This window comes from Gekko japonicus, unplaced genomic scaffold (genome assembly GCF_001447785.1).
Source record: "Gekko japonicus isolate JY-2015 unplaced genomic scaffold, Gekko_japonicus_V1.1 scaffold978, whole genome shotgun sequence".
NCBI classification, from domain to species: domain Eukaryota; kingdom Metazoa; phylum Chordata; class Lepidosauria; order Squamata; family Gekkonidae; genus Gekko; species Gekko japonicus.
In genome coordinates this window covers 637,107-659,495 of record NW_015161980.1, presented here as the reverse complement: position 1 = coordinate 659,495, position 22,389 = coordinate 637,107, and the positions used below count along the sequence as shown (strand labels likewise).

Genomic DNA, 22,389 nt, shown 5'->3' with positions numbered 1-22,389 from the left:
ATCTTGCAACTGAAAGCCAGCAGAAAATGTAAAACCGTGGTGTATTAAATAGTAACATCTAGGGTTGCTAGGTCCTGTCTGGCAGCCAGCAAGGGATGGGTGAGGGACTTACCAGGAGAAAGAGAAAGGCATGGGCCTCATCACTGGTGTTGCATAGGAAGTGACATCATCACGCCATGACATCCGGGTGATGCTCTTGTATTTGGGGAAAAACTCTACAGTAAAACTGGTTTCTACCACAGAGTTTTTGCTCAAATACCAGAGTGTCGCCCAGATGTTGCTGGCATGATTATGTCACTTCCTGTTTAACATCAGCAACAAGGCCTGGGCCTTTCTCTTTCTCCTGCTAAGTCACCCCCACTGGCCAACTGATCGGCAGCTGGGGGCAGGGCTTGGCCATGGGGGACTCCCGTCTCCACCGGGGGGGGGGTGCCTGGTAACCCTAGTAACATCAGAAAAGCTGTCCCTAAATTTGACGGTCAACTTATAATTTTTTTATCACTTCATTACAACTTTTTGTATTAACAAAAACTCTACAATACTAGCATCCTTACTCATGGGAGAGCCTGATCTTTCATTACTGAAAACGACTCTACAATTCTCTGAACATGGTAAAGAGACAAATCAGGCTGCATATTTATCTTTATCAGAGAATTCTTTTGCACAAGTTTAGTTATCCTCAGCAGCTTGTTATTAGGTGTAATCCTTTCTACTGGACCAACTAAAATTCAAAATAATCCAACCTCAGTCTCCAATTTATTTATTAGTTTTAAAAGGTTTATGGATATTTGAAATACATGGCACATTCCACAACAGTGTGATGCAGTGAGCATCCAGAAGCACACCTGAGCATGTGAAGGTTTTACTAGTAGCCCTCTTCCATAACAACTCTACTCCCATTTCTGTAACTTGTACATTTCACATTCCCAGCAGAAACACTGGAGCCAACTGAGATCACTGTTAACAAGTTGACCTCATCCAATGAATTAAATAGATTAAATAAAGGGGTATTACATAAAATTTAGCAGGGTCTTACATAAGATTGAACAGCATGAGACCTGTGGAACCTCACAGGTCAGATTCCACAGGTTACTCTGAGATAAGCAACCTTGGGAGATGCCCAGGTTACAGAGGGGCTACGCATGGGGAGGGGTGCATTTTTGCTTCTTTTTGAGATAAGCTGTCCATCAGGGCACTACAGGAGCTGAAGAGAACCCCCTGCTTCCTCACCGGAGCGCCACCCAGCTTGCTTGCAACTCCCTGGAACTGAAGGCAGCTCTGGCCGGAGCTCACAGGGTGGACAGGGACGGTGGCATTGTACAAGCCCAGAAGCACCAGAGGCAGCTGAGAAGCTGGCAGAGACTCTCCCACCCATGCCGAGTGTGCAATCTTACCCGCAGCCTTGCCCCTGGGCAGATGCCTCCCTTGCGCTGTCGGAGCCGGCATTCAGAGCAGCAGGAGGCGGGGAGCCATCAGGGTGGCATTTCCAGCCCTGTGCTACTGACACCAGACAGGTCCTGCTAGGCTCCACCTTGGCTGGGCTGGGCTGCAGCACCTGCGGGCTCCCACCAGCCACGTGGTCTCCCAAGCGAGGCTGCCGGTCCATGTCCTCCCTCTGGGGTGAGAAGTCACAGTGGTGGAGGTCCCACAGATATGAAAGGGGGCTCTGCCCCATTTTCCCCACCGCTGGCTACTGCCCTGGTATAGGCCACAGTCCCTAATAATTTATCTAGGTAACTTTGTGAATCATTTATTACAGTGGAATTCTATTGCCTATGTAGAAAAGCTCTCTTGAATAATTCAGTTTTCATAGTTTGTGGAAAGCCAGGAGAGTGGGAGCCTTCCTGACTTCCTCAATCAGGCCATTCCATAAGATGGGGGCCACAACAGAGAAGGCACACAAATGGGCAGTTGTTGATTTTGCCCATTTCTAGGCTGAAACCTGCAGGAGGCCCTACTCAGATAAGAAAAGCTGCTGTGGTGGTGCACAGGGGGAGAGGCAGTCTTGCAAAACTGTGGGTCCAAGGCCATGAAGGGCTTTGTATGTAATAGCCAATACCTTAAATTGAGCTTGGTAACTGATGGGCAGCCAGTGAAGTAACTGCAAAATGGGAGTAATATGCCCGCTTCGTCGAGCTCAAGGTGGCTTCACAAAAGATACCGATATCCACAACAGCAACAACACAAATAAAAAACCCAATACCAAAACATGCTACTTAATCGGTCCTTAAAAAAAAAAATCAAAATACCCCCATCCCCTCAATTTTGGAGCTACCTTCCAAAACCACTATTGAAACATCCTACCAAATTACTCTGACTTTCAAACTTCATTTGAAAGGGGAGCCATGAAGAAGGTTTCTCTCCTTAGTTCTTCCAAAAGTCCTCTCTACTGCACAACAGTGGTGCCAAAACCAAGAAAGCACAGATCATCAAGCAGATGAGGATCATAATCTCCTGGATTTGTCCAGGTGAAAATGACAAGCAAAAAGCCAGCTAGAGGAACATAACTGACACAGAGACTGATAAAAGGAGAGATGGCCCTTCAGATATGAGGAAATGTGAAGCCTTCGATCCCCAGAGCACATAAGAGAACGCATGGATACAGAAACATTTTTTATTTTCATTTTGGAACAGTAGCTCCCCCCCTGCTCTTCCCAGCTCTTCCCAGTGCATCCCAAAGAACTGTTTAGAAAACTAACCCCAAGTTGAGAAATCCCTGGAAATTTGGGGGCAGAGCCTGGGGAGTGTGGAGTCTGGTGAGGAGGAGGAGTTCAGAAGGGAATAATGTCCTAGAGCCCATGCTCCAAAGCAGCCATTTCCTTCAAGGAAACTCATCTCTGTAGCCTGAAGATCTGTTGTAATTCCAGATGTCCAGGTTCCATCTGGAGGTTGGGAACCCTACCTTTGAGAGAGCTCAGGTTGAAAATCAAATGAATCAATGCCATTTGTACATTATATCATTTGTACATTATATCATTTAAAAAAAACTTCTGGATGGGCAATACTGCATAATGGAAGTTTTCTTCTGTGGCACAGACATTTCCCTGCTGCTTCCATGAACTTTCATGAATTTACACAAAAGAGCACCTGCACTAGACTGAAAAGAAAGAAACAGCGGGAAATAGAATGTTGCCTGAACAAATTAGTGGAATCAATATGATGAACTCCAGGCAGAACAGGCTTGTGGGTGGACATGAATAAAATAAGGAGAACGATTCAATTAAACCCTGAATCTGCAATGAAAACCTGCTTGATTTTTGTGTAGCCTTCTGTCAGTAGAAATAAAGAAAGGCAGTATGGATAGCTAGGAGGTATTACAGGTTTTGTCCCAAGAGGTGAAAGTATATACCAGACATCAGGAACTCCAGATGGCCTGCATTGCAGGATATGAGGGTAATTAATTAATTAATCAATCAACTTCATCAATCACAACCTAGTTTTATACTCATCAGAGACTTCAAGACTACAGGTGGTTTTAAAAAGCCAATTCCTCAAAAGGGGCCAGAATTATTCTGAAAAGAAAGACATAAAAATGTGTGTGTGTGGGGGGGGGGGGATAGAATCTAAGAAGAGGATAAAATGGGTAGCTTCCCAAATTCATCTGCTGTTCAAAGATTAACAACTCTTCCAAATGCATTTTCCTGTCTTGGCAAGGGACTAAAATATTTGCAAGTGCTTCTTAATGATGTCCTAAGCCATCACCTCTTCAGGGCTTGGCCCAAGGCCTGAAATGACTTCAAGGTGGCAGCTTGGGAACTGATCCTGACTCACTGAAGTAAGTGGAAAGTTTTGCTCTTGAAGTGGATTGACAGAGGGTCAGACACTATCCAAAGAGAAAGTCAGATACAATATGGAAGAAGTGAGGGCTCGTTCCCGCAAACAGCATCTGAGGTGCTAAATCGTATCCAGAGTATATCTCCCAACCTGCAAGTGAAGGCTCACTTGAGAAAATGTTCATGCATGGCAAAAATCTTAGGGCCAAACTACCTCTGATGCTGGAATTCTGCAGTCTTATCAACTTAACACTGTATAATCTGCCTTGAGTCTCAGCGAGAAGAGCAGACTATAAATATGGTAAGCATAAATAAAATAAAATTATATTATCCAGCCCTGAAAATACATATATAAATACATGTTATTCTACCTTCTTCCAAGGTGCTTTGGGCGGCAAGCATAGTTTCTTCCTCCCCATTTTGACCTCACAACAGCCCTGTGAGGTATGTCAGGCCAAGAGAGAGGCTGGCCTAAGTTCACCCAGCAACCTTCCATGGCAGAGTGGAAATGTTAACCTTGGTCTCCCAGATCATAGTCCAGTACTCTAACCACTACAGAACCCTTTCTCTCAGCAGCTGAGGAGAGTCTGATATGGACAGGAACAATGGTGCAGGAGGGTACGTTTTCCCCAAGCTTTACCTCTGGGGAAAAGACAGGCACAATATGAATATCAATGTTTTCCTTCTGCTGCAGCTTAAAGCAGACTGGGGGGAGGTACAATGCTGCAGGAATACTTCCCCTTAGAGCACCATGGCCGAATCCGTATCAGGTTACCCTGCAACTTTTTTTAAGGGCCAAATATCTTTTTTTAAGCCCCCGGAGGGGATTTTTAATTGCATTTTTAACACTACAAACTACAACAGAAAATAGGGGGGGGGGATAAAGAAAGATACCCACTACTGACTAAAAACCAAAGAGAGGAGATCATCTCACCAGTTTAGACATACATTTAGTCTTAATCCCGTTAATCTTACTATCAACTGAGTCAAATTTAGCACTAACTTTTTCAAGTCATAAGTTTAAAATTTAACTGTCAAACAGAAACACCCCAATGCATCTCATTTCATCATTTTTTAAAGGCACAATTCAGAGTTCTTCAGCCTTTACTTCTCCTTGCCTAATCTCTTCCAAAGCTTATAAGGACTTTTAGGGGCTGCCGCCTCTTTCTCTGAAAGAGAGTCCTCCCCGGAAGATTCCGAGTCCAGCTCGCCATTTGACTTGCTGTCCTCCCCTTTTTTCCCTTCTTCCCCTGGGCCCCCCAACTGGACTCTTAAAAATTCCCGTGCTTTCTGAACAGAGTCAATCTTTTCTTTTTTGTCCTTAATTTTGAAGGTTACGACTTCTGGAGTTAACCATCTATATCCAATTGCATTTGTCTGCAGAAAAAGAATTAATTCTTTATATTTCTTCTTTGTCTTATCACAAATGGAATGTCTTTCAATGTTCTGATGGTATTCTCCCCCACTTTCAGGGGTGTTCCAGATACTGCTTTCAGGATTGTATCCCTCACATGCCTCTTCAAGAATCTTACCACAATTTCCCCAGGCAGATTATTTTTCTTTATGTATCCTAAATACGACCTATAGGCCACATTCATTTCGTTTAACAGGAATTCCGCCTTCATATCTGTCACTGGGGCCAATATTTCACTCATTAGTTCCTTCAGATTCTCTCCCTTAGTCTCTGGCATGCCCTGGAAGTGAAGAATCATATTAGCCTTTTCCATTTGTAATTGTAGCAGCTGATCTTCCATAGAAACTTGCTTCTTTTCCAGCTTTTGAACTTTCTTTTTCACCTTTTGTGCAGTGGCGTCCACTTCTTTCACCTTCTCAGCTGTTTCATTCGTCATTTTAAGTGTCTCGCTTATCTGTGTTTGCTGCGTGGTGATACACTGAGTCATTTTCGACATCTGCTCCTTGAGGTTATTCATCTGCTCCAGTAGGGGGTGCATGGATTCTGCCAAAGTCTTTGCCAGCTCGTTGGTTCCTTCCGGTTTGGGGCTCTCCGTTAGATTCAATTTCAAAGGTTTCTCTTTCTCCGTCCTCTTCCCCGCCATCTTTCTCAATTGTTTACTTTGACAAATATTTTGAAAGTCTCTGAATATGCGCCCAAACGCCTGAACTCGGTAAGTATTTCCTAACAGTTGTGCATGCTTTCTCTTCCGCTCCCCCCCCTCAATTCGCTCAAAAGTCCATGTGGTTGGGAGGCGTCCCTCCTTATGTGCCTGAGAGGAACCCTGCCCCCGCTCGCCTGTCTTTCTGGTTCTTGGGGTAGGGAGCTTTCTTTTAAGTTGACAAATTTTGCTCAGTCCGACTCACGTTCATATAGATGTGTGCCAAATGCATTACTACGATTAGAAATGGGCACTCTGAAAATGGTAGCTAAAATTACTCTGAGCTCGCTTCAGTATTGGCTTATTCTTTTAAGTTGACAAATTTTGCTCAGTCCGACTCACGTTCATATAGATGTGTGCCAAATGCATTACTACGATTAGAAATGGGCACTCTGAAAATGGTAGCTAAAATTACTCTGAGCTCGCTTCAGTATTGGCTTAAAATAAATTTCCAGGAACTCATTTGCTCTTGCTGGACAATTTTCAATCAAAATGGTTAAAATCAGTTCATAACAAACTGCATGTTCTTGGTTTCTCTCCCCAAGAAATTCTGACCATGCGCTGGGATCAGGCAAAGGTAGCTCTTAAACAGAGAATAATGGACGTGGAGAGGCAGGAAGATCTTGGTAAACATCCCAACTTTAGAGTGCCTGTGCAAATTAGATACCGCCCGGTCCCTATGGACTACTTATCGCATTTAGACATCTATAAGTTTAGGAAAGCCTTTATGTTAGCTAGATGTGAGGCTCTCCCCTCCACAGTGCTTGAGGGCAGATATAGAAGGGTCCCATTTGACCAGAGGCTCTGCCAGTGTGATTCTGGGGAAGTAGAAACCATCGAACACATGATGTTTAGATGCAACTGGTACAATAAGATCCGAAACAAATATATCACATCTTTTGTAAAAGAAGCATCTGGCCAGACAGACTGGGAGTGTTACAACTAATTGCTATCCGATGAAAACCAGACTATACTGAATCTGTGGCTAAATTTTGGGCGGCATGCTATCGTATCAGAAAGGTGCAGCTAAATTTATAAAATTGTATTTGCCTTTTATATTTCTTACTGGATTTGTCATTTTTATGGTATGTGCAACATAAAAACATATTTTATATGTCATTTTTATGGTATATATAATTTTATGGAATTATATATATATCATTCCATTTTACCCAGATTTTAACACTCTGTATCCTAATGTGTTATGGTTATGCTGGCTCGATGCTGTAATAAATACATCTATCTATCAAGTGAGGGTGCTGTCATCATTGGTGTCATCAGCAGCAGCATCACAGCACCCTCTTTAAAAAAAGGCTCTAAAATATCACCATATCAATACAGTGTTGTGATGACAGTTTAAACAGGTTCTCTGAATTCCCAGCTTGTTTAAAAAAAAAAAAGAAAGTAAGCCTCTCCCTTGTGGAGCTATGCCTTTCCCCTTATATCTCCATAAGGGAAAATGCTAGATACTTACTTTTTTAAAAAAAACGAACACTGGGAATTCAGAGAACCTGCTTAACTATACCAATATCGCACTGTAGGGCCTTTATAAAATAAAAACAGAAACCACTTGTCTTGGGGGCGGGGGAGTGGTTTGATGATGACTGTCCAGTCATTGAAAAGTGGCTGAAGGTGGGTGGGAGTGGGTGAGACAAAGAAAACTGACAGAAACATGATGCACCGGAAAAAGCTGACTCAGAATTGGTTTCCAGAAAAAGTAGTTCTAAAGAACCAGAAAAACTCTGGGAGAAATGTTTTTAAAACCTAGCGAAAACCAAAGGCATAAAAATGTATGTGGAAATTTGGGGATAAACTGAAGCAGTATGGGGCCAGAACCAACAAGAAAAACCCATGCAAAAAAGCCCTTAGAAACCTAGCTTTACAGGTAAAATAATGTTTCTTCCTGCCGCCAGGTTTTCTACATGTGGGGAATATTTTTTTTTAAAGAGGAGTACAAGACAAAGTTGCGCATAAAGAACTTTCTTTTATCTCAAGCTATGATCCAGTTCTCACAGGACACAGAAGTGCCTTGTCACACCCAAACTTATTCCTCCAGAAATATTCCAACCGGTCTCAAGCATGCCCAGAATCAAAAAGGGAAATTCCAAAATGTTGGGGGGGGGGGGGGAAAAATACAACTGCCAGTACCCTGTTAGGTCTTCATGGTCTTTCTGCTGGCTTTTGGCAATGCAAAGGCGGTTTCCTCTGCAGTCTTAAATACACTGCATGTGTTAATGTATAATTTACAGTGTCGTTTGGAAAAAGTCACTAAGAACAGCACTTGGAGTTGGTTCCCATATTAATCTCAAAGAACATTAATCTCCATTAAAGAATTAGAGAGCTTCCATTCTTAATTTATGGAGCTGACCTGCAATAAACCTGATGCCTGATAGCAGAGGATTTAAATGTCCCAAATGCATTTACACTGCTTTAATTCAACTGTGCAGTAGCTGACAGCTTCAGCAGGCATCACATAAATCTTCCCATTGTAATGAGTGCTCCTCTGAGCAGCTTTGGGTATAATATTTGACACTTTTACATCTGACCTAAACTATATAAGGCTAAATTTAATGGGGATGGGGGTGAGGGAAACTATGAACATGGGGTGCAATCCTGACATGTTCAGAAGTTAACATGTAACCCATAGTTATGTGGAATAAAATCCCATTATTTTCAGTGAGATTTACTTCCAGGTAGGTGTGCCTAGGATTATAGCATATACCTCATGCACAGGAAAATTTATACAGCATACAGATTTTGCAGAAACCTAGCCCATACACAGGTCACCTGCAGTGAACATAACTCCATATCCTCTGAACAATTTGCACACTAATTTGGAACTCCAATGCTAGGATATGGAGGGGAAATATGCTGTTTTGTAATCTCTCACAGAAAATTCCCATGACTGGATTAAATCTACGAAAAGAACTCCCATGACTTAATTGACAATGACATGCCGATGCTGCTAGCTCCTTCAGATTCAATTATTTTTGCCAATCTGGGGCACTTTCAGAATCTGCAGGCAGAAAATGGTCAGAGGCTGAGATCCCTTGTATTGCACGCAAAATGGGGTGGGGGTGGGGGTTCCTGCGGAAGCTAAGGGCCAGACTCATATCCAGGTTGGCTTCTGGATATTCCAGTGTCATGTAGTGGTTAGAGTGTCAGATTAGGATCTGGGAGACCCAGGCAGGGGCACACTAGGAGGAAAAAACAGCCCTGGACAAGAGCATCCTACCCTTGCCATGACTCCATAATGGAGGAAGGAAGAACTGGCAACCGCAGAGCAGCTTGTGCATTCCCCCAGAAGACGCAAGAATAGACTGCAAAAAAGATCTGCTTGAAATACTTTCATTTCATAGGATTTTCTTCCGTGCAGTAGAAATGGCATATTTGTTTAACGTCCAGCTTTAGATCAATAAGAAAAATAAGCTTGTAGTTCAAGGACTGTAATGAGCAATGTACAGAGAAGGACAGAGGGAGGCAAATTAGCCAGTAACCAAGGTAACCTGCTGAGGGAGGACAGTGTATGCGTGTGTGTGTGTGAGTGGCTTAGATGGATACAGGAAGTTACCTGCTGAAGAGAACAAGCAGCCCTATGGATAAGACTGAGGTGAGAAGGTCCAGACCAAATATAAGGGGACAAGTGGAATGATTTGATGGCATGAGAAGGAAGACCCTGGCATCCTTCCTGAGACAAGTCCAAATGCAGATAGCAGAGCTGAGGACATGACCAGGCCTGGTCCCTAAGAAAGAACTCAAAACAATGAGGCACAACGTGTTAAGCAGTCTATTGGGCAACACCTGTGGGGGTGGGATATCAGCAAAGATATCACCACAGTTATTATTGTACCCTTTACCCCTTTACCCATTCTTCTATCCTTTTTTGAACGACTGGCTTGCAACTATCCTTTTTTGTCTTCCACCTATCATAGCATATATTTCCCCACATAAGTATTAGCTGACTTTCTCTACTGCGTGGGTTACATACTTCTTATGCCAGTGTTTGGGAATCCCAGGTGGCTGAGAACAGGATGTTTTATAAACTACATTTGTAAATTTTGTGTCATTCACTGAACTTTAGGGGTCTTGTCAGGCAGCCTATCACTTGTGAAAACTTACATTGCTGACTGGACTCAAAGAATTACATACACAAAGAACCCCCATGCAGAGAAAAGCACGGGTAAAAGGCGGGGGGGGGGGGGAGAGATTGGGACTTGAAATATGGCTGAGGAGAAAAGTAGACTCTCCTATTCACATATTTCTCTGCTTCTGAGGCTACTTTAGTTTTTTAAAAATCTATGGGAAAGATACAAGCTATGCCTGTGTGTCATGTCACATCTGGGCCTCAGGAAGCAGCTCAGGAAGTGAGGTATCAAGGTCCCAGTGCCAGCACAAAAGGACACCTAACCTCAAGTCAGCTTCTGGCACAGTAGCAACCAGCTGTATTGTTGCATAAGAGCTCTTCCCTAGCCTCTGTGTGACACAGTGTTATTGTACCACAGATATTTTTCAGAGCCGGAACAGAGAAGGAGATGGATACCCCATCGTCAGCAACAACAGTAAAATTCTGCATTGCAGTTCCTTGGTAGTAAATGATTTCAAACGGAAACGGCCAGACTCAGCTGCTTCTATTCCTCTTGCAGAGCCAGGCAGTGGCCATAGCTGTGGCACCTCACTTTGCACTGTAGGAGTTAAAGCTGATGTTGCTTCAGATCCCAAAAAACCACTTTTTGTCACCACCAACCTACCTTCTGAAACTACTCCTTTTGGCAAATATGTCTCTGTTTCTCACCTCATTCGAATGTTGGATTCTTTCTATAGCAGAAATCAATAATACTTCTGCTAACAGGTCTGAAAGATTTTTGGCTTCCTGGCTAGGGAGATGGATTCAGGCCAGAATGAAATGCCATTTGTTCAGTTTTGTAAAATCTTTCTGTTCAGAAGCGGATAGGAAATGCGAATGAATGAATCACCTCTCAGAATTTCTTCTACTTTTTGCCAACTGTTCATATCTTTGGTAAGCTGCCCCTCATTTTGTTGATCATAACTACGAATGTCACAGTTCAAAGAATCAACATTAAGGGACATGAAATCTAAACTTCGAAGTCAGACCACTGCTTTTAAGGAACTGGAAAGTCTTCAAGAATGTATTAGGTTAATAATGTAAATTAACCACTCTTAAACCAACATCCCAATCTGGCAGTAGGATTCTGCAAAACACTGTGAGAGAATCTCACTTTGTTTTAAAATTCTTTGATATAAATCCTCTTAGAGCACACTATGATGGCATCACAATTTTTTTGATGCTATTATTTGGGCGTTCTTTTAATCCGGTAGTAATAACATGTTAGTATTGCCAATAAGAATGTTTCCTTCTTACATGAAACCTTGTATACCTTGTACTCAACAATTACAATGGGAATCCTATTAAAAGGTCAAACACAGTCAAGCATTTGATGAAGCCCAACTAATACTGTGATCAGATCATTTGCAGAGCCACACATGCTACTGGTGCTTACAAAGGAAGGATTCAGGTGGTAGCAGGGGGCTAAAACACCTGTCAGGACATAACCAACCCCCCACCAATGGCTGGTAAATAAAATGGCCCTTAACTAAGGTTGATGGGGTAACTCCTGTTCTAGGAAGTGAAATAATAGCTTCCCTTCTATGTACTGGAAAGATGCCCCAACTGGCTCTTTCATGGACTGGAAATTCCAATCAATCATTCCTTTCCTGATTTTAGGGAGGGGAAATGCCTATGTGTGCATTCACTGCCACAGGAAGTGGTGGCGGCTACAAGCATGGATGGCTTCAAAAGGGAATTAGATAAGCATATGGAGCAGAGGTCCATCAGTGGCTATTAGCCACAAGGTATAGATAGGGACTCTGGGGCAAGTGATGCTCTGTCATCTTGGTGCTTGGGGGGGTCAACAGTGGGAGGGCTTCTAATTTCCTGGCCCCACTGGTGGACCTCCTGATGGCACTGGTATTTCTGGCCACTGTGTGGCCATTGGACTGGATGGGCCTTTGGCCTGATCCAACATTGGCATCTCTTATGTTCTTATGTTCTTATGTGTATGTAGGAGTGAGTGGGTACAAGGTGAATGTGTCTAGGAGAAGGAAAATACATTTTAAAAGTGCATTTTTGTGGGTTCCCAACTGTTTGGGTTATTTCATATTATTTTGTGCCAACTGTGCATAAAAGTAGCACATGGTCTCATTCCATACGATTTAATTTCTAAGGCTGGAGAGGAACAGTAGTTCTTAACAAAGATGGGAAAGTCATGAGAGAGGCTTTGCTTCCCCCACTGTGTCATTTGCCCCACTGTTTCCTTGTTTTCAGCAGGTTTTGAGTGTTCTGAAAAGATACAGCACCTTGGGGTTTTTTTGCCATCAAGTCACAGCTGACTTAAGGCAGCCCCCGTGGGGTTTTCAAGGCAAGAGACATTCAGAGGTGGTGTACCATTGCCTGCCTCTGCACCACAATGCTGGACTTCACTGGTCCTCTCCCATCCATATACTAATCAGGACCAACCCTGCTTCACTTCCAATATCAGACAAGATCAGGCTACCCTGGGCCATCCAGGTCAGGGCAACACCCGGTTATCAGAGTTGAAAGTGGGACATCCTATGTGCAATACTTCTGTCTTCCAAACCTTTCACTTTCCAGGGGGAAAAAAAAACCCTATTGTCTATCTCCAGACTATAACTGCTTCCATGTAAGGTTTCTTCCCCAAACAGATAGCAGCATGCTCATGCATCTGAAGGGAGTTTCCACTCAGCAATAAGAGTAGGATTCGTAGGCCTCCTGGGGCATTCCCCTTCAAGCAGGATCAAATACCTCCTTCAGTTCAAGAGGCACTGTGGGATGGCTGCAGGCGGAGCAATGATGTGGATGCTCTATCCTCAGCCTTTCCAGTGAAGGGGTGGAGCTAAGTTCTGCACCCCTCCCACTTTTAGCCCTTTAAAGGGATCTCTTTTTTTCTTTTCCAAGCTAAGATGTGGTATAGTTTTATATGCACCTCACCCAGGAGGGAGAAAGGGAAGGGGGGTTGCTAAGCCATGGGAGGAGGCCTGGCAGGACTGGCATTGTGCCGCACTGATGTGAAGGATGCAAAAGGGGATGGGGCAGTGCAGCAGTGAGCAGCATGGGGACATGCAGGTGGATACCATTCCTACCTGCTTCCACACTACCTGCAGCTGCTTCAGCAGTGGGGGAGCTTTTTTCCACCCCAGTATGGATGTAGTGTATGTCAAATAAGAAGGGCACTGTTGAGACAGACCTGGGTTTGTTAAATGAGTATGAAAGCTGAAGAGGTAGAGGATTAAGATATAGAAATGACGGAATTGTGACAGTTTCAGAAACACTGTTGTAAAACAGATATTGACAAGAGAAAAAGAATCTGGATTGGGTTCCCCCTGGTCTGGTCCCTTGTCACTCTGCTAAGTGCTATATACAGGAACTATAAAATGAATCAGATGATGTTGTTCTCCTTTCCATTCACTATTTACAAGTGGCTTTGCCATACAGGCACTAGCAAGCACCACACAGATGCACTATAGAGAACTATCTTCCATGCTATCAGAGACATCCAGTCAAAGTCAATCACATATGTGACTTCAGAAATTAAAGGACCCATGCCCCTTGGAAGTGCCACTGCCTTGTACTTCCATTAATTGCACTGTTGCTGTGCAAATGGGAGCTTGAGCAGGTAAGAAAGGTCAGCTGGATGTGCAAACACAGCTTGTAGATGTCAACTGCATGACTTCTGTTTTGGAAATTAGTGATAACCTCCTCAATTGCTGCATGCAAAATTACACACTTCTAAGGCCACAGACCTGGCTTCTCCATCAAAATGTTACTGGTGCAGTTCGACATTTAAACACCTATAAAAGGGATCATTTAGATTTTCAGGCAGTTGCCTCATCAGAAATGTTAGTTTAAGATCACACCATGGTGGAGTTAAAGAAAGTTAGAGAAGTGGTTGCTTTCATAAGTTGTGGCCTCTCCAGACAAAGATTTATTCTGCCTTGCTTGCATGTCAAACAAGGAGGCCTTTTACAACCTGCAGCATTTCTTAGCACACAGCAGCTTTTAGGCATCTGGATTAGCATAAATTTAGCCCCAAATGCTTTTTGTGCATGTTCCTTCCTCAAAATATACCAAGGCTTCAGACCAAATTAAGAGCTTTTTAGAGAGATGGAAGGGACACTATACTGGAAAACATCACTAATCAAGGTCTCTGTAATCAGATCTCCTAAGGAAGCATCAAGTTGGGGCAGTTTTTCAAGGAATCTGCTATTGATAATCAAAGAAGTCACACAGTCAGTAGAGTTGCCAAATAGGGTTGTGAGCTGTGGGTTGGGGAATACCTAGAGTTTGGGGGTGGAGCCTGGGGAAGGTGGTGTTTGGAGTGCGGAGGGACCTCAGCAGGGTACAGTGCCATGGAGTCTATCCTGCAAAGCACCCATTTTCTCTTGGGCAACTGATCTCTATTGCCAGGAAATCAGTTATAATAACGGAAGATCTACAGGCCCTGGCTGAAGGCCGACAACCCTATTGGGAACCTCCAAGGGGAACCTGGGAACTGATCTTCAAAGAGAGAGTTCCCCTGGTGCAAATGGCAGCTTTGGAGGGTGGACTGCATGGCATTATACCCCGCTGAAGTCCTTCCCCTCCCTTCCCCAAACCCTGCCTTTCCCAGGCTCCACTCTCAAGTCTCCAGGAATTTCTCAAACCAGAGTTGGCAACCCTAACAGTCAATCTGCGATCTGCCTACTGATCTGTGCCATGTTTTCTAAAGGTGAGGTGAGTGGCTGATTGGGGGAAAAGGCAAAACATCTTGTAACTGATCTGAATGGAACTCTTCCTTCTCCTGGGCTGCCCTCTCCCTCCTCGTAAGAACAAGGTCCTGCCTAAGCCACTCAGGCCCCTATAACATATTACATCTGCTTCTAAGTTTTCTGTGCATTTCAAAAATCATCTTTCTGTGCAAGGAGATAAGATTGCTGCTGGAAAACCAAAGACCCTAAACCCTAGTGGGTATGTGGAACTGGACACACAGGTCTCTGAAGCTGTGGCCTATGATATTACAAAAGCACAGCAAGGAGACATATTGACATAAATGTTCAGAACTGGGTTTCAAAAATCTTTGATGTTACAACCTTAAATATTTTTTCCTTATGGTTTTAATAAAAAGCAACAGGTTGCTTATTAAAGATCATGCATGCATAGTGGTAGCAGTCTAAATAGCCTCAATTGTTTCTCTTCAAAAACAAAAAAGTAAAGGAAGTCCAACAGCAGCCATGCTTCCGCAAAACACTATTAAGGGAGTAAACTTTTTCCTTTCATCCTGAATTAATGTATCTCCTTTAGGCAGGCTCTCTTTAGATAGTTTAATTTAAAAAACCTTTTGTTTCATATAAAGCAAGTATTATTACATATTCCTTTCAGGATTAAATTCAAAGTAAAATCAAGACACAGAATGATGATGAAAACATAACTGGAAACAGAAATTTATTTTAAATGTATCTATCTTTCCAATAAGACTGTTCTAAGATTTGTTCCCTGAGCCATTTAAACTGCTTTGAGCACCAACTAGCTGAAATGTTATTGAGTAATTATAATAAAAATAAATTTAATAAAATAAACTGTGCCCCGTCTATGCAAAACAGCAGCAAAGGACTTCGGACTCTTTTGCATCAAGATCCTAAGCCACCGTTTCTCACAACAGGGTCCAGGGCCCCTTGGGGTTCAACAGGGTTCTCCGGGGGGGGGGGTCTGTGAGATCTTTGTATGGACAAATTCTTGCCCTGTCATGTGGCTGATGTGAAAATGGAGCCCACTCAGGGTCCTCAGGAGAAGGGGACACAGATCAATTTCCCCTCTTTCAAAGGGCTCATAGAGCTGCCACTGTGTGCAGTCATCAGACTTCTCGATCACCTCAGAGCACTAGCCAGAAAATGTGCTGACTGGTTGCTGGGAACCAGCACTTCAGTCCTAGGAACTTTAACTGGTTGAGTGGTACCAGGGAAGTACAGTTCTAATGTGGACAGCATAGGTTGTAATTCTAAGAACACCATCCTGGAACCAAATCCCACCAAATAAAATTAGACTTACTTCTCTCTAGGATGGCTCCTATAGTTACTCCTGGTGTAAGACTGAATGGGTTTTCACTCTGTTTTCCAATGCAGAGGATTTCAGCATAGAAATAAAGAGAGATGCCGTTCTGCATTCACAGACTATAATAGCTAATGGATGCAAGAGGATGGAAGCCTCTATAGCACATGTGTACCCTGCCATGCGCACTATGAAAGGGAGCTGTCCGGCAGACACCAGCAAGGAAGGAGGGGAATGCTTGGGAGTCTGTAAAAGGTTCTAAGTCATAATTGGAATCCTTCTATTGCTAAAATTTGAGAACCACTGTCCTAATCTATTTACTTAAGTAGTAAGTGAGGTTGACCTCTGTGTCCAGTTAGGTAACCTTGAGGGTCTGAATCTTGAAACTGCCACATACTGAATCAGACCATTGGTCCATCAAAGTCTGTCTTCTCTTTTCTCAGACTGGCAGCAGCTCTTCAGGATGTCAGGCTGAGGTCTTTCACATCATCTACTACTTGATCCTTTTAACTGGAGATGGCAGGGATTGAACCTGGGACTTTCTGCAGGCCAAGCAGATGCCACAGCCCCTCCCTCCCCTTCAGATCATCTTATGCAAGATAGTTCCAAGTAAAGTATTTAGGATCAGGATGTGAGGCTGGCAGAATTTTAGGGTTATTCCTTTGGCTTAAAAACACACACACAGAAAAATCCCCCTCTAGGAAAGAATATTCCCTTGTGGTGGAATGAAGCTACTGCCAAGACAACTGCCAAAGGAAAAAATTTTTTCCCCCCCCCCCCCCCGATTGAAGATTTCGGCTGCAGTCCTGCACCCATTTAAGCTCCTGAAACAACTTGACTTAACTGACTTCAAGGATATTTTAGCAACCTAATTATATGCAGGATTCAAGTTCTAATTAACTAATTAGAGCAATGACTATCACAGCCCTAACACTATTTCTGTTTTAAATATACAATATTGCAAGAAGTCATAATACATTTGCTAAAGACAACTTTCAGAATTTCACTTTGCATGGAAATAGATGATATACTTATCGGTGGATTACTAGAAAGAGACCAAATTGGGTTTTCCACATCCTTAGGAAAGGACCTGTGAGATCTGACTTCATGCTTACTATGCAGATAGAATGCTTTGAACTGCTAACCACTCAGGACTAGCTCAAGTGGTCCAAAGCAACTCCATACGATATTGGATGGTCCACTCTGTTGGGTTAGCTGGTATAGTTAGTCCAGTAACCACTGACTATTTAGCAGAGTGCATAAAGCTTCCAGTGCAGGAGCATGTCCAACCAGGATAACAAAGCTTAGAGTGCCACAGATGGTACACAGAGCCACGTTTTCAGTCTCTTTATTCTAGAACTACAATCTGGATAGAAAAGATGAGAGATAGAACAGTATTCTATTCTAACTAACTAAGGATGGACTCAGATGGTGAGAGGCTAACTGAGTCATGGTGCCAAGATGAAGACAGTGTGTCCTCCCTCTTGGTGCATATAGGAGCAAGGAGAGAGAAGTTCTGGGGGAGGAACGGAAGGAAGTTGTTCCCTGAGATCTCCATTCTACATATCAAAGGGATAGTGACAGGAGAGTAAACACAGGAAGGAAAGGTCAGTGTTGCTATCTACCTATATGTCTCTTTTGCCATGAAGCCTAGAGGCTGAGGCAGGGGACAGCACCTTGACTTCCAACAGATGATACACCTATTGGTACATTACTAGAAAGAGACCAAATTGGGTTTCCCACATCTTCAGGAAAGAACCTGTGATAGGAGACTTCATGCTTGCTATGCAAATAGAATGCTTTGAACAGCTAACCACTCAGAGCTAGCTCAGGTGATCCAACGCAACTCCATACAACATGGTCCACTCAAGGTAGGCTGCAAACCACATGGAAGAGAGATGTTATGTGGACATAACAGCAAACCATGATTTGGCATTACATGGATGAGAATGGAATCAAGGGCTCATACCTAATCCCCTTTGTGTGGTTTGATTTCCCTTCTTCCTTTTTCGTTTAATGGCAAAACATGTTTTAATGCTTGACCTGCAATCCCAGAATTCCAAAGTATGTAAACCAGAGGTTACAGTTCTAATTTGGATGGCAAGTATAAATAATATTTTGCTATTTCAGATGTAACAGCAAACATAAAAGGCAATCACAGTACACAAAGGGAGAAAGGATCATGCTAGGCATATTCAGTGAACATAATTTGGCATTATGTCTGAAGTGAGCCATAGTTTGTGACTGGCTTGCCTTCAGATACAGCCAGCTTCCCAGTGGCACTTTTCATTGATTACAGCAGTATTTTAAAGGCTGCAACATTTGCAGGAATTGCCACTGGGAAACATGGCTCCATCCTGAGTTGTGCCAAGGCACATTTTACTTCTTGTATTTGATTGTGTCTCCAGGGAGAGTCAGGATGCAGTTCTCAGAGAGGCTTTAGTCTTTGCAAAAACAGCTCTCAGTCTCTCAAGTAACACATGTGTAGTCCAAAAAAGACATTTAATAACTCCGGCCTACATCTACAAAAACTGTCGATCAATTAGTAAGATTATTCAATACAACATTTCATGTTCACAAAAATGTCTTTTTAAACATGATCTTGTGGCTGTCATGCTCAGAAAATCTGTATTAGAACAGGTTCTTCACTCAGCCTTCTGAAGGATCTAGCAGCCATTTACGATCATACACATATAACTGCCTTCAGAAATGCTATGTAACTAACCAAGTCCTACCTAACTTCCCCACAAATATGCATGCATGGGGAAACACTTCAAATAGTAATTTTTCAATTGGCAACTCTTGCATCTGCATCAGATCTATATGTCACAGGTCTTTTAACTGCCCAACAATAATAATAACTAAAAATTTGTACTTTTTTCGCACAATAAAAAGTGTATTTTATTTTAGAGACATAGATGACATCAAACACACCAGACACATAAAACACAGAGACTGTAGAGCAGTAGTAAAGACATGTGTATCAGGGAAATAACACTGTGAAATGTAGAACTCTACCAAAGACAGCTATGAGGTAACTGAAAATGGACAGACATGCAGGAAGTGCTCTACAGAAATAGCAGCATGCTTCAAAAGATTAAAAACAACAAAAGGGGGAAAAGGAAATGATTCAGAAACCACAGGTGCTTGGAAGGGGGTCTTTATGTCTTATTTCAATTGAAAATTTAGTCACCTCCAGTTCTATACAAGCAAGTGAGGTGTCCCTGGCACCAAACACAATACATTTATCCAGAACCGAATATTTTGGTACAAACTCCATTTGTGAGAATGATACTATATAAACTATGAATGAGCAACCTATTTAAAGGTTTATTCCATCTCTGTATTGCCTGCTTCCCTGTATTGCCTGCTTCCCAGTGGTCAAGATAAATGGAACACCCACCATTATTGACATAATGCTCCACCCTCTTCCATGATAAACCATTCACACATAGCATGACCCAATGGCATCTCAGTATGGCATGGGCAGGGTTATAGCTGCACATGGCCAACAGTCTACACCTTCCCTAAGAACCATGACATGAAACCACTAGAACTAACAACAGGCCACAGCTGAGGATACATCACATACAGCCCATCCTGTTATGCTTCCTATTGGCTGCAATCCCATTTTAAAAGGCCACGGCAAACTATTAGACTTGGACAAAAATGGGCAAACAGATCAAACAGATTCACACACTTCTGCCTTTAATAAACTTGCCTTCACTGAAGGCCTCAATTTTACTATTTATTTTGAAGACTGTAAAGTACCATGTGCTCAGATTTCCTGTTGATAAAAAATTTTTTGCAGTCTTTACTAAAACCTCTCAAATGACCAGGGGAAGAGGAAGAATTCATTATGCAGCCCAACCAACTAATTTCTAAAGGGGAAATTATTTCAGTCATGAAATCAGAGCTGTGTGCTTCAAGGCCCATGATCACATTGAATCATCTACTATTAATTGTGGTTGTATTTTCTCAATAATTGGGCAGCTGCATAAACAGAACACTCCATTACAAGAAAACAGTTCCTGTCAGATATTGCTACTTTCAAGACTACAGATGAAATTCACTCTTCTGAGTATTTTTCTTCCTTTGTTTTGTTACAGTAAGACCTTCAAAACAATCCTGCAAACATGTTGATGAAAATGACTGGCCGACAAAACCGACCCTTCTGGTGCATATATAACCAATGTTAGACATTATTCAAAATAATAACTACTAGTGGGATCCAAGAGGAAAGATGATTTGGTCCATAGGTCTCCTGTAATGTGTACTTTATAGGCAGGTGCAGTTTAGGCCTTACTCACTACAAGCCATAAGGTGAGTGGCTAATAATTTCCCACAGACAGTAGTGAATGGGAAGAGTGGTAGTTCTTTTTTCTCTTTGAGGTCTTCAGAAAATCCACTGCTCTTTTGGTCTGTGAAAGCTCCTCTGCCTGGTCTCCTGAGGCAAATTTGTAGCCACTTACCAGGTTGCCACCGTGATATTTATAATACTGTTCTAAGGACTAAACTACATGTTACATGGATGCCACCACCTGCCCTACCCCCCCCCCCCGATAATAAACATGTGGCATGCATTATTACCCACTCCTGCTACGTAGTAGGGTTGCCAGCCTCCAGGTGGGGCCTGGGGATCGCCTGCTTTTACAACTGATCCCCAGCCGCAAGAGATCAGCTCCCCTGGAGAAAATGGCTGCTATGAAGGGTGGACTCTATGGCATTGTACTATGCTGAGGCCCCTCCCCAAACCACGCCCTCTCCTGGCTCCACCCCCAAAGACTCCAGGTATTTTCCAACCCAGACTTGGCAACCCTACCTGCTAGGGTAATATTCTCCCTTCCCCACTCTATTGGCTGCATTTACATGGGGTGGGAAATCATATTGCAAGGGAAATGTGGGTCAGTGTTACCCAAACATCTCCCTCAGTAACATGCAGTTTGGGCCTACAAAAGAGAGTTATTTATGTCCACAGCTGAGCTTGGAAAACCTCAACTGTATTAAAAAGTTCCAGTTAGTTAGTATATCTTTATTTTTAGCAACACAAAACATTAATTACAGCTATATCTCAATGACACTTTCTCCCCTTCGCTGTCCATCTAAATTCTGTTTTGGGTCATAGAGCCAGCAGTGAAACCGCTACTTGCTTTGCTTTCACGGCATCTCTTCCTCAAAGGGCTCCCTGTAAGTGGTAAGTCAAGGCTACTGGGTGTTACCCACAAGCTGGAGGGATTTCTTGGTTATCTGTGCTGATTTTCACAGCAACTTTTCAACACATTCCTCCCCGGCCAGCTGACAGAGTATGAAATAGTCCAGATAAAGTTAGCTGCATGGATTTTTTAAAAGACTTCCCCCCCCCCTCCAGATACAAACAGGGAGCCCAGGAAGAAAAGTGGGCACAACTAAGCAGGAAGGCATTGGATGGGCAAGCTAACGGGTCACTAATTGCTACACGGCGTCAGGAGGAGACAGAAAAGCACACTAATTGCCCCCCGCCCGCCCTGCTTGGCACGAATCGACTTCCTGTACCCCGGGTAACGGGGGGGCTGTGTGTAGTAGGAAAGCGAGATTTGGCAAAAGCAGCTTGACGAAGGCAGGTTTCGTCCCCCTCCCTTCTAAGTGTCGGAGATGAGGCTGTCCTCGCCCAGATATCGAAGACGGGAAAGGATGTACATCTCCGGGGGGGGGGGGGGGGATCGAGACTTCGGATACTCCCGTCACAGGACCCATCGACTCCATTGCTCCAGCGCGGGGTTTGAATGCGAAGTACCCTCCCCCATCTCTCTCTTCCCTTCCCTGGGTAAAATAGCGGGACGCCCATTCGGGCTGGCGGCTGAGGACAGGACCAGAGGACGCAATCGAAAGAGTAGCCCCGGCCGGCTGGCAGAAAAGGGCTCCAAGCGGCCGGCAAGAGAGGTAAAGCGCTGCCCCGTCCTCCCCGCTCCCTGGAGGGCGCTCACCTCGGTGGTGCTGCTGTTGGGCTCACGCTGCACAAGCAGCAGGGGCGCCGAAGGCGGGATTTACGGGCGCCGGCCAAGGCAGGGCGCGAAGCGAAGGCTGGCGCCGACGTCCTCCATGGCAGCGTTTGGCGGCGGGCGGCCGATGCTCCGCGCGGAGAGTGCCGAGGCCGCTGTCCCCTGCCCGCCCCTTCCAGCCGCCTCTCGCCTCCTCCTCCTCCTCCCGCCGCCGGCCGCCACCTCCGGGCCACTCCCTGCCTCGGCGCTGACGCGCACGTGGCTCCCCAAAGCAGCCGTGAAGGGAGGGAGGTTTCCGCTGAGGATTGCCCTTTGCTTTTGCCAGGCCGAGGGCTGGACCGCGGAGAAGAGCCAGATCGCCGCAGGAGAACTGGAGCCGCATACTGGAAGAGCCCACTTGCTTG

At 43.9% G+C, this 22,389-nt stretch overlaps 1 protein-coding gene across 1 annotated transcript in view; it reads right to left on the bottom strand.

Moving 5' to 3' along the window:
* LRRC8C (leucine-rich repeat containing 8 family member C) overlaps positions 1–22,142 on the bottom strand; it is a 35,205-nt gene extending 13,063 nt beyond the window's left edge. The window contains exon 1 of the mRNA XM_015429776.1: positions 21,971–22,142. The gene's annotated coding sequence lies outside the window, so the exon portion shown is untranslated. The remainder of the gene's footprint in view (positions 1–21,970) is intronic.
* Positions 22,143–22,389: the final 247 nt, after the last annotated feature.